Source organism: Physeter macrocephalus, chromosome 2, assembly GCF_002837175.3.
Source record: "Physeter macrocephalus isolate SW-GA chromosome 2, ASM283717v5, whole genome shotgun sequence".
Classification (NCBI taxonomy): Eukaryota; Metazoa; Chordata; class Mammalia; order Artiodactyla; family Physeteridae; genus Physeter; species Physeter macrocephalus.
The window spans coordinates 28,661,930-28,674,506 of NC_041215.1; positions in this window are offsets into that span (position 1 = coordinate 28,661,930).

The window sequence follows — 12,577 nt, forward strand, 5'->3', positions numbered from 1 at the left end:
TCACCATCGTCATCTCATCATTATTATTGTCACTGTGCAGGCCAACACTCCAGGTCTCTTCCGGCATTCTGGGCTGCACCTGACCTCAGACCACTGCTTTGTAGCCTGATTCTCAGCAGCTTGCTCAGCCAGAGCATTTGGTGCAAGTGACAAGGCAGACTCAGTTATAGGGGCTTAAAAATTGGGGGATTGATTCCTCACATAAAGAAGCCCAGGGATGAGTAGTCCAGGGCTAGTACGGGGTTGTCCTGATTGGTTCACAAGCACCCACGCTCCTTTGTTTTGCGAGAGAACATGGGATTGCTGACATTGCTCAAATACTAACGTTTGCTCCTCCGATCTCAGCATTTTACCTGAGCTCTGTTCCCATGCCTTTCCGTGTGCCCATGAAGTTTTTATTTCATTGTTGAATCATAGGGATAATATTAGGAGGACATTGTAAACAGCAATTACACTCCACATGTAGGGTACCAGTAGCACTCACAGCACAACTGTAAGGAGTAAGGCAGCTTGAACATCTATGGCCACATGCACGCACACTCAGGCAGCGACAGCTATGCTGTGACTATTGCCTGGTTGCCATCAACTCTAAGATGCACCCTGATTTTGGAGATGTTACACTGTGAAAAAAATATATCTTAGAATCAACAAAAGGTGATTTTTTTAAAATTTGGGGTCACTTCTGTGGATGAAATCTACTCAGAGACCGTGGATGCTAGACCCCATCCCTACCACCCATCCCATCTTTTCCTGCTTTGCTTTCTCCCCATAGGCTCTCTTTCAATTGTATTCCAAGTGGTTCAGTCCCAGTTCCTGGTTTTAGCTGGCTCCTTGGTATCTGCAGTGAGGACTCAAGGAAAGAACAAAGTTTCCCCCCAAAGGCTCAAATCTCAGCTTCTCATTCAAAGCTGTGTGACCCCAGTCCAGTTGCCTGACCTCACTGGGGTTCATTTTCCTCATTTGCAAAATGGTAATAATTGTGCCCTCTTCTTCGAGTTAGTCTGCAAATTAAATTTTTAAAAAATGTAAAACATTCTTAGCACACATAGCAGCTTAACAAATGTTAGCTTCCTTTTCCTTTACAGAACTCACTCAACTCACCCATTTTCCGTATCTTCTACTCATTGGGGAAAAGCCCAGCAATTTACAATGTGTGGATTGCAACCTCACTGATCCAGACTCACTGGAGTCGAACATTTTAGTGCTGGAGGTTTATCTTCTTATCATAAGATAACCTCTAGTTTGCCTTGCATTAATTAATATTTCCTTTTCTCGCAGATAACACTGTAGAATGCCACCAGGCACTTATCCCTGAAAATGCATGATTCTTAGATTCTTTCTCCAGAGAAGAGCTGAAGAAGTGGAAGACCCAGAGGACACTGGAAAATGGGAGGTGGGAGGTACAGGGAGGAAGAAGGGGGGGGGGGTGGGCATCTGGGAAGCTGAGAAGGTCACCTACTTACCTAGTGACTTTCGTGACTGGCTGTTGTCCATGGTGGCAGACACAGCCAGTCTCATTGCCAGATTTTCGTTTCTTAATTCATTAAATCTCCCCTTCTCCTCTTATAGTATTTTTTTCTGCCCTGCTATCCTCAGGGATGCATTTTGTTCTTTTTCCAGCTTCTTGAAGTGACCACTTTGTCCTTTATTTTTCAAATGCTATGCACTGACCTTTGAGAATAGCTTTGTTTGCATACCACCTGCTTTGATATAGATCATCCTTTCATTTCCCCTTTTTTTTAAACACTGTGTAATTTGTAGCTTTTAGTTTGTTTCTTTCTCTCTTAGTTTCTTCCTTTGTTCGTTTCATTCTTCTTTTTACTTTCATAGCACTATGTTCTCCCCCTCCCCCTCCTCCCGCTCTACCAATGCCCTGGGGACATCACAGAAAACAAAAATGTAGCCTCCTGACCCAACGGAAGGCACAAGACCCATATTAATGTCTCCCAACAGTCAAATCAGAAGCTCCATATTAGATAAAATAAACATTCTTTGACCACAGGCATCTATTATTGAGCCAAAATGGGGACCCAGCAGGTGCCAGTGGGTAGCCACAGTTCTCCCTTATGGTCACCTGTAAGAAATACTTATTCCTTCATTATCTTTTATCTTTTTATTTTAAGTTTAAAAAGTTGAAAGCCCAGTGTGTGCTAGGCACCACATCAGGCGGTGAAAAAGACAAAAATAACCCCCTCACAGAGCTTTCGGACCAGTAGGGAAGATAAGCACTAAAAAAGCAACCACCCAGGAAAAAGTGTTAGTGGGAGGCAAGTGTTCGTGGGAAGGCCCACAGCTCTGCCAGAGCTTGGAACAAAGAGCTCTGATTTGTGGTGACTGGGGGTAGAGAGGGTGTCCCTGGGGGAGTGAGGCTTGAGCTGAAATGTGAAAGATGCAGCCGCAGGGACTGAGTCAGACCTGGAGGGTGAGTGATACTGAGCTAGTGAAGGTGAGAATTGGGGGCAGGGGGCAGACGGCACAGTGTGTACAAAAAGGCCCCTGGGCTGGGGTGCAGAGCTGGAGAGGGAGGGCCACGCGTGATGGAGCTGGAGCTGCAGGCAGGGCAGAATCTGTGTGTCTTGCAGGCACCGTTAATGATATTGGTCTTCACCTTAAGGTCATTGGATGGTCTTGATTAAATCTGTGTTTTGAAGAAGAGTGTCTGTTTTTTAGAAAATTTCGGACCAGACCCATTTTTCAGAAAAGCTCTCTCTGGGCTGTTGCATTGGGAATGTATTAGGAGGGGCAAGTGTGGGCTCAGGGAGGCTGGACCCGAGGAAATGAATACAGGAGAACCAAGGGGACCTGAGGGTTTATTGGCTGGGGGAGAGGAAGACAATGAGAAAGGAGGGGGCCTGGCTGCCTTCAAGGTTTCTGGCGGGGGCTCCTCCTGGTACAGAAGGTGGGTTGGCCGGCTTGAGGTCAGGGCTGCAGTGCCTGCCAGGCTAGGCTCCTTGGAGGTGGGTTTCTCTTAGCGGTTATATCTTTCTCCATCTCCGTAGTCTGGTCTCTCCTTACTGTTTTGAAACGCAGTTCTGTGGGATCTCATGAGATGTGTGTTTCTGAATTGGAGGGTTTGGTTTTAGTTGAGGTAGCCGCACTCCCACTCGTAACAACCCTCCTGCAAAGTCAAGTGGAACCAGATGTCTGACTAGTTCCTGGCACCAAGAAGCTTATTTAAAACTGGATCAAGGGCCAGAGTGATTTGGGTGTGGGATGGGAGGTTTGAAGTGTTGGCCACATGAGCTGATGTTTAGAAAGCATCTTGTCAAATGGTGTTGAACTACTTAAGAGAAAGGCTCCCCCCCCAGCTCTTATCTTTGTTATGACTGCAGTGGCAGCAGGGGGCGGCAGGGACCGAACAGGCTGCGTTCATGGAAAGAGTGCCGATGGTGGCACTCACGAGTGGGGCTGGACCGAGACAGGCCAGCGCACCCTTTCGGAGACGGGGTGGGAAGCAGTCCCTCCCCGGCGGAGTGTGCGACTGCCTCTGAGGGCATTCTGGACTTGGGCAGTGTAGGCTAGACCCGGATCTACCAACCAGCGGCATGGGTAGCCCCAGTGCATAGACTAATCATGGCTTTTATTTTCTCTCTAGTGATGCTTTGACATCTCAGACCTTGCTGGCTCTGGAGAGACTGCCCCTCCCAGGGTTAGCCAATTCCTGGAGGTAATAAACAACTCATCGGGGCGTGCACTTTTTAAGTACAAACCAACCAATCCAGAGCTCCCACCCGCCAAACACCTGTTTTATGAGGCTGTCACACTCCAGACCACTCTCCACCAGCACACGTCATCCCAGGGCCAGGTACCAGATAACGAGGGACAGTCCCCACACGCCGCGGCCACTGAGATGATTCAGACCAGCCAATCCTCAGCGTGCTTCCCCTGACCACGCAGGTTCCTTCCTGTGCAAAACCACAATAAAGGCACCTATCGAAAGCTCTTCTTGTTTCCTCTGCCTCCCCACCGACACTGCTGCTTCTCCGTCTGGCCCTCCGTGGCCTGGAGTGTCCCTTCTTCTCGGGAAGAGTCAGTGGCGGTCATCTTCTGATCCGTCGGCCTTGCTACACCTCCAATGTTCTGTTAGCACACACTCAGTGTTCTGTTTCGGAACACTGGGAAACAAGGGTTTCATAACAAAGTATATTGCTTCATCCAAGGTTCTCCCTTGAGCTCCGAGTCTACGTCAGGTGTGACATGGGGGGTGGTATCATTTATTGGTTCTTGCAGATGAAAATAATTATGGATGTGGCTATTATCAACATGGTCCCTAAAACCTTTGACACTTTTCTTACTGGGCAGTGGAGTCTATGTCCCCTCCTCTCAAATCTGGGCTGGATTGGGACAGCTTTGATCAATACCTTTTGGCAGAAGTGATGCTATTGACTTTCCAGAGAGGGAAGAAAATGCCTTTTGCAACTTCTTATTCTCCCAACCCGTTTGCCCTGGGGGAAGCCGGAAGCCATGAGAGGCCAAGTGTAGGTCAAGCTCTTCTAGAATTTGCAATTCATTAAATCAGGAGCAAATTAAAATGGTCATTGTTTTAGATTACTGATTTGGGGGGTCATTGTTATTCAGCAATAGGAATTGAAACAATAGAGTAGATTTATCTCGCGTTTAACATACGTCAGGCATTGTATTAAGCAATTATATACATTTTCCCACTTGATACTGTTAACCACGCTATAAGGTAGGAAATGTGTTCCTCATTTTACACAGGAGGAAGCTGAAGCTCGAGAGGTCAAGTGGCTAAACCAAGGTCACACAGGACTCGGTATGTAGTATAGCAAGACTGGAGCTCAAACCCAGGGCTGTCTCGGCTCCAAAATATTTCGTCACTTTTGGGAAACAATACCGAGGACTCAGTTCCCTTTAAGGCAAGCCCCCCAGGAATGCTGCTACAGAAATGCTTCTACCTTCCAAGGAGTATCTGGAAAGTTCCAGATATTATCTCTGCGTTTTTCCTTTTCATTTAATGCTTTGCTCTTTTCCACCTGCATATTGTAGGCGCTGTTTTAGTCCTTTAGTTTTAGGCTATAGACATGATTTTAGGTTTAGGTCACCTGAATCTCAGTTTAAATGAGCTAAACTGTATCCTCTCCTGGGTGAATCTCGAAGGATACCTTTCTGGAAGGTGGAGATGACTTTGGATTCCTCTCTGCTTCTACTACAAGGCCCTTCACTGATGAGGGGCATGTGCCCACATCACCGTGTTCAGGTTCAGACGGTGCCTGCCATATAGTGGGTGCTCAATAAATATTTGTAAGTGAATGAATCAATGAAAGTAAGGCGTTATAAAATACATTAGTGATTCCTAGAGAAAGTCTTAAATTAATGGTATTATTTGAATATCGAGACTTCCTGACACACACAAAAACCTTCCTTTGGGGTCTCATTTTGGAGTGGAGGGACCCTCACAGGCCATTTAAATCACACTGTAGAGACAACTTCCTTCTCGCCACGGTCTCTCTTTGCATCCCTGCTGGTTCTGGATCAGAGGCCCACCGATACATTGGGCCTCTGTCAGCTGCCCCCGCCCCAGGTTCTCCCTCCTTTGCTGCTCAGAGGGGAGCCTTTGCAGCGGCCCGCATACTCTGCTCTCTCAGAGAGTGGGAAAGGGGCTCGCAACGCTCCTGGCTGGCAAGAAGAGCAGGGGCAGACAGAGCAGGCTGCATCCGAGGGAGGGGCAGTCGAGGGCACCTGTGTGCCCATGGCAGGAGAAAGCCAGGTATGGTACTTACCTGTCAATTGTCAGAGGAGCAGGGAGGACGGTTTTAGAGCTGCTTCTGAGGTGGGCTCCTGGCAGGGCTGGGATGAAAGCCCACATCCCAGCTCACTGACAACTTTCCATTAACTAACAATACAGGGCCTTCATTTTCAAGGCCAAGGTGGGCAATTGTTTGGACATCCACAATGATAATTATAGCCACCATGTATTGTGTTTATGCGTATTATGTGCCCGATCTGCTGTTCCCTTGATAACAAATTCTCATGACTTACCTGCAAAGTAGCTCTCACCATCCCCATTTCACAGCTAAGGAAACTGAGACTCGGAGAGATCAAGTCATTTGGCTAAAGTCACACAGCTAATAAGTGGTAGAGCTGGCGTTCAGAGCTAAGTTTTCATGCCTTCATTCCTCCAACCAATATTTACTGAGTCCTTAGTGCGTATGCTCCAGGCATTGTTGTAGCACTGGGAATATCACAGTGAACGGGCAGATAAAGGCCCTGCCCTTAGATTCTAGTGGAGGAGAGAGACAACAAGTTGGGAGACGTGTCAACGAATTGGCAGAGTATTTTCTGATTTTAGTATCCCTTGTGAAGGAGATAAATGAGAGTGAGGTGAAACAGAGTGGTTGGAAGAGGGGGAGAGGTGGGCAAAAGACGAGTCCACCCTTAAAACGTGTGCTTCACCTCCTCTGAAGGCTGGGCTATGTCCGGGTTATGCATACGGAATTACAACCCGGGGATGGGATGTGACCAGGGCACTTTGGTGTCATAGAAACTGTAAGATCTATTAAAGCTGGGCATCACTGCTAGACAAAAGGGGGAGCCGATTTTCTGGGAGAATAGACGTTGGACTCAGAGTCAGTAGACCTGCATTCTGGTCCGAACTTAGCTGCTGATTTCCTGTGCAACCTTCGGCAAGGTGCTCAGCCTCTCTGGACCTCATCTTTGCAATGGTGCCTGTTGCCTCCTGGTGAGCAGGGTCATGTGAGAAAAGCTGCCCTGCACCCCTACGGTGCCCTAAGATTCTGAGACGTGCCCCCCCTTTCCCCTCCACTCTTTTTGAATTGACCCGAGCCTTGCTTCACAGGAGACTGGGGGAAAGCAGGCCAGGGAGGGTGAATTCCACTTGCTTTTCCCTTGGCTGTCCTGAGCCTCTCTCCTCCCACCCTCCTGTCCTGGTGGCATTGGGGACGTGAGGGACGCGCTCTCTGCTACCATTGATAGCAGCTTGATAGTAAGCTGCCCCTTTGTCAGGGCAGGATTTAATGTACTCTCTGTTTTTGGCACTCTGCGCCTGGGAGTCCCCTGCTGCCTCTTCCTCTATCAGAAGCCTCCACACTCTCCTCTCTTTGTCGCTCTGATTCCTGCTCAAAGGCTTTAGAGTTATCCCTTTCAAGCACATGTGCTGCTGCAAATCTGTTTCCCCACTGGCACCTTTTGCTTTGCTGGGAGCAACCTGTTGGTTTTTCTGAGCCGGCAGTACATTGTCTCCGATGCCCCACCCCTCCCCCATCTCCTGGGTCCCTGCTTCCTTCTCAGGCTTGTGTGCGGTAAGAATCCCCCCGGGTGGGAACTTCTTTATCTGTGCCTGGGGCTGGTCCCTGGCTGATGTGTGCCCCCAAACCCTGTTCTCCTTGGCATTCTCTTTCCTTATTCTGACTTCTCCTTTGTTGTAGACTCCATACAGAGAGAGGGGTTTCTCATGCTGTAATTTACAGACCTCTGCGCTGTAAATTCACAGGACTCAGAAGTTCTGGGCGGGAGTTTCGTGATGTGTGTGTGTGTGTGTGTGTGTGTGTGTGTGTGTGTGTGTGTACCTATAAGAATGGTAGATGTATAGATGGTGGATAGATGATAAATAAATAGATAGAGTTTATGCACGTGCATGTGAATACATGTAAGCAATATCTCAGAGCTTTATAGAAGGAAGGGGTGGGTCTCTGTCACCTGCTTTCCCTAACCCACCAGAGAAAGAATCAATCACTTCCTCTATTGTCCTTTTGAAACAGACGACCCCGCATTCACCCAGCTGATGCATGGTGGAACAGCCGTTTAAACCTAGATCTTTCACTATTCCATCAGTTCTTATCGAGCACACGCTGGGACCCAGGAACCTTACACGGTCCTTGCAGCAGCCAGTTTGCTGGTGTTGGTGCAGCTGTTGATGTTGCAGCATGTGAGCAGGTAGGAGTGTGGAGCAGATCTGGAGCTTTGTAGGAAGAAGGGCTCAGCCCCACGCCGGCCTCCTCCCCACCGCACGCAGACTTGTTCACTCTCCGCCATCACCGCATCTTTCCACCCCTGCACGTGCCCACGATCACGCTGGCTCTTTTCCATGTCTGCCTTCCCAGCTAAACCACCAACGCGCTGACAGCAAGGATGTCTGCATCCCTGCACCTAGCTCTGTACCCGGCATGCAACAAGCGCTCGGTGTTTAGAATAAAGAGACCAGAATTTTTTCATCTCTGGGCAGAGGATTATTTTTGAATTCCATGGCAAGAAAAATATTCTACGTGGCTTCTTTGGCCTCTTTGTATGAGTAATAACCTGAAGCATAGGGATTTGAAGACAAGTCAAGTACTTAGTGGTAAACAAGGCATTTAAATATTCATTTAAATATTCTCCCTTCCAAAACCCTAAAAAAATACGGTAAGGAATTAAAGAGTAACAACTCCCAAGGACAAAGAGAGAGGAGATGATTGATGGCAGTTGAGAGATGTCAGCACATTTTTTTGAAGATGGAAAGTGACAGATAAATGAAACTGACTTAGCAGAGGAGAAAGAGCTGAGACCTCGCCTGTCAGGATTAAGGGAAGCAAGCTTATTCCACCCCAGAGCCCTGGAAAGTCTCAGAAGCTGGAGGCACTGAGTACCTGTGATGCTACAGGTTGTGAGCTCTAGGAAGTAAGACAGTGCAGAAGTCTTTATAAAGAGCAGGCACTGGGGATTTCTCCCAATCCATGTAGTAGGCAATGGGCCCTACTTGAGGCAGCGGTGTCATGGAGGTCAGCTCTGGACAAAGCGAAAGAACCTCTAAGGACACCAGCCTAGTGGGGAGGGTGACCACATTAAGAACAGGGGCTTGAAGGCAAGTCTCCCTTCTGATCAGTGAGCCTCCACACTCACCCTTCCCCCTCTGTCACTTGGCCCCCTGAAGACTGGCCTCCAGGACTTGTGCTGCCTGCCGGAGTTTGGGACAGCCGTGTCAGGAACTGACCAGTTAAGGGAAGACGCGTGGAGAATGACATTTGGGGGATCCTGATACACAAGCTGGCTCACAGTACCTCACTGGTAGTGAGGCCTCCTGTCAACATGTCCCATCCACACGTACACAGCTTCCAGCTGCTTCCAACGACAGTCACTTCCATCTGACCGGGCAGCCAAGGGTCGCCAGCCATTTCAGGAAAGCTTCTATTCTGAAGACTGGACAGCAGAAAATGCAGAAACACAGAAAAACTGTAACAAATTAATATAATCAGAGTAGTAAAATAGGTTATATCTATGGAACAAGAACAGGGGGCCGCCGTAAAAAAGAACAGTCAGAAGAAAAAGACAAAGAGATGGAAAATAGGAGGAAGATATAAGAAAATGACAGGATCAGCCAGGATGTTCAACATTGTATCTTATTTTTTATTTTTAAATTTTTTTTGCGATACGCAGGCTTCTCACTGTTGTGGCCTCTCCCGTTGCGGAGCACAGGCTCCGGTCCCGCAGGAATATAATCAGAGTAGTAAAATAGGTTATATCTATGGAACAAGAACAGGGGGCCGCCGTAAAAAAGAACAGTCAGAAGAAAAAGACAAAGAGATGGAAAATAGGAGGAAGATATAAGAAAATGACAGGATCAGCCAGGATGTTCAACATTGTATCTTATTTTTTATTTTTAAATTTTTTTTGCGATACGCAGGCTTCTCACTGTTGTGGCCTCTCCCGTTGCGGAGCACAGGCTCCGGACACGCAGGCTCAGCGGCCGTGGCTCACGGGCCCAGCCGCTCCGCGGCACGTGGGATCTTCCCGGACGGGGGCACGAACCCGCGTCCCCTGCATCGGCAGGCGGACTCTCAACTACTGCGCCACCAGGGAAGCCCTCAACATTTTATTAATATGCTTACAAAATTAAAGAAAAACAGGGAAATATAGGGCAGGGAATTTTCTAAGAATCGATACTGGCAGTTTTCTTAGAACTGAAGGACATGATTTTCCTGACTGGGAGGGTCCACGGAGTACCCAGCGCGCACACACACACACACACACACACACACACACACACACACACCACATATATACACACACCACACATACATGCATACCACACGCACATACACAAAAAACCACATATACACACATCCTATACCGCACATACACACTACATACACCACACGCATGCATACACCCTGTACCACATACCACACACTCCCAAACTACACACATACCACACACACCCACTCACAAATGCAGCACACACATACCACACACACACACACACACACACACACTCAAACCAAGAACCGTTACTTTTCAGAACACTAAGCATCAAGAGGGGATCCTAAGATTCTCCAGCCTAGGAGGACAAGTTAAGAACAGAATGCAGACAGCAAGTCATGGGGCAGAAAAGCCCTGTGATTATTCTCCAAGCTGTGGCCTCCTGGAGATTCCAGCCCTCGTGAATGAGAGAGGGTGTGATTTATGGATTTTTCAGTGAAGAGAAAACTGGTGGACGATAAGCACTTTGCAAGGGACTCACTTTGAAATGCTGCTCAGAGTGAAGCTGCTACCAGGAGCCCCAGCAAGTCCTGCGGTGTCTTCCGTGGGTCACCAGAGCCTTGCCTTCACTTGCAAACCTAGTCACTCGCTGCATCACTGACTGAGTCTGAGCTGAGACATTCTAGCCCGAGGGGGATTTGAAGGGAGCCCATAGGAAGGGTCTAGAATTGGCCCTTTGGCCCTGTGACTTGTGCTGCTTGGTCAGCAGGGACGGGGCTGGGCTCTCCGTGGTGCAGGTGGACACAGTCACAACCGCCTCCCGCGAGCCCCCGGCAGGACCCGCGCGCGGACGCCTGCCCCTACTGAGGCTAAGCTGCCGTTGTCCAGGGCAGGCAGGGGACCCTGCGGAGGCCAGAGGCCAGGCAGGGACGCTTCTGGAGGCGTCACTCTTCACCAACGCACCATCTGTGTACCCGAGTTCACCAGTTCCCACTCTCTGGGGCCGTTCTGTCTCGGGGGTCACTTAGGCTCACTCCCCTCCCCACGGAAGATACTGAGGGGCACCGCAGGTGGGGGACGTCCAGAGCTGGGTTGGAATCCAGCACTGCCCCTTGCCCTGAGCATGTTCCTCCTGTAACGTCTCTGCGCCTCAGTTTCTCTCGTAGCAAACTGATGGGATTGAACAACAAGCTTTCTAAGGCCTTTTCCAAATCCAGGCCTCTGTCAGCCCTGGGGATTTATGATGAATAAGACATGGGTTTTCTCCTCAAGGGACTCGGTGGCTTGCAGCCCAGTCAATATAATGTATAGAAAATTACAGCACGGGCAAGTCTGTGGGCATTTATTGGACTCCTGTATTTTTTTCACTGGCCGTGAGATCCACTGAGATACACCCTGAATGCCTTGCTTAGAGGTGCAGCTTACCTTGCTGGTCAGCAGGCCTCCCTCAGCTGCATCAGAGAGATTTGTTCTGTGGAGACGGTAAAACTTAAACAGTTCTCTCTTGTTCTCTGGACCCTTGTGCATGCTGTTCCCTCTCTCTGCAATGCCCTTCCTGTTGCGCTCCCAATTATCCTTTACAATTCAGCTCCTGCAAAATGTTCTTTGGGAAGGCTCCTTTCAACCCCTCTCACACACCTGGTGGACATATTTTGAATGAATGAAGGAATAAATCAGTGTGTGACACGTGGGCCTCTGGAACTTTGTATTTTTAGGCAGTCAGGCACCTGCCACACACATGCTCAATATCCTTTTTACTCTGTTGGTTAAAGCCCTCGGAAGTCATCCTTTCCCGGGCCTCCCCACTGAGGTCAAGCCTCAAAGAAACAGAAATTGTTGCTTCCCTCGCTCCTTCCCTTCAGCTCTGCAACCATGGGGCCCAGGAGAGCTGTACCAGCTGTGAGCTGACTTGTTAGATTAGCAACTGTAAGGGACAGAAACATCTGTTGGCGCCCCTGTGTCGCTAATCATTGTCATGGTTTCCATCCTGGCTGCTGACACCTGCAGCTGAGCCCAGAGTTCTGTGATCTGAGACTGGTGATTGGTAAAATGCCACTTCAAGTGCACGCCTGTCAGAGCAGTCAATGTCAGCTGCATAGCCTGGCCCCAGGGCAGGCGAGCAGGCAGGCAGCTGACACGGGTGAAGGTGGTAGAAACTGGGTCCAGTGCAATGAGCTGGGCACCTCACTTTCTGAGTCTTGAGTGATGCATGAGGCCGTCTCCTGATATCACGTGTCCTTGTCGATGGCTCATACTCTGACAGAACGTGTAAAGTGACAAGGTTTACATATGTCACTGGCAGTGTAGTTACAACACTTTCGTGGACAACCAGAGAAAAGGGTTAAGAGGTAAAGGTGGGAGATTCTGTCAATCAAAAGCAAATTTCAGTGAAACAAGTCTGACAAAGGATTGATAGCTTTCACATACAAAAAGCACTTACAAATCAATAAGAAACAATACTACAATAGGAAAATGAAGTAAGGAGAGAAATATCTCATGGAAGAGCTATAAAAGAGCAATGAACATAGAAACATTTTCAGCTTTGCTAATAGTAAATGTGCATATAGAAATGAGATTTTTTTAACCTATCAAACTGGCAAAATGCTTTGAATAATTAATCTGCAATTTTGGTGAGAGGAAAATA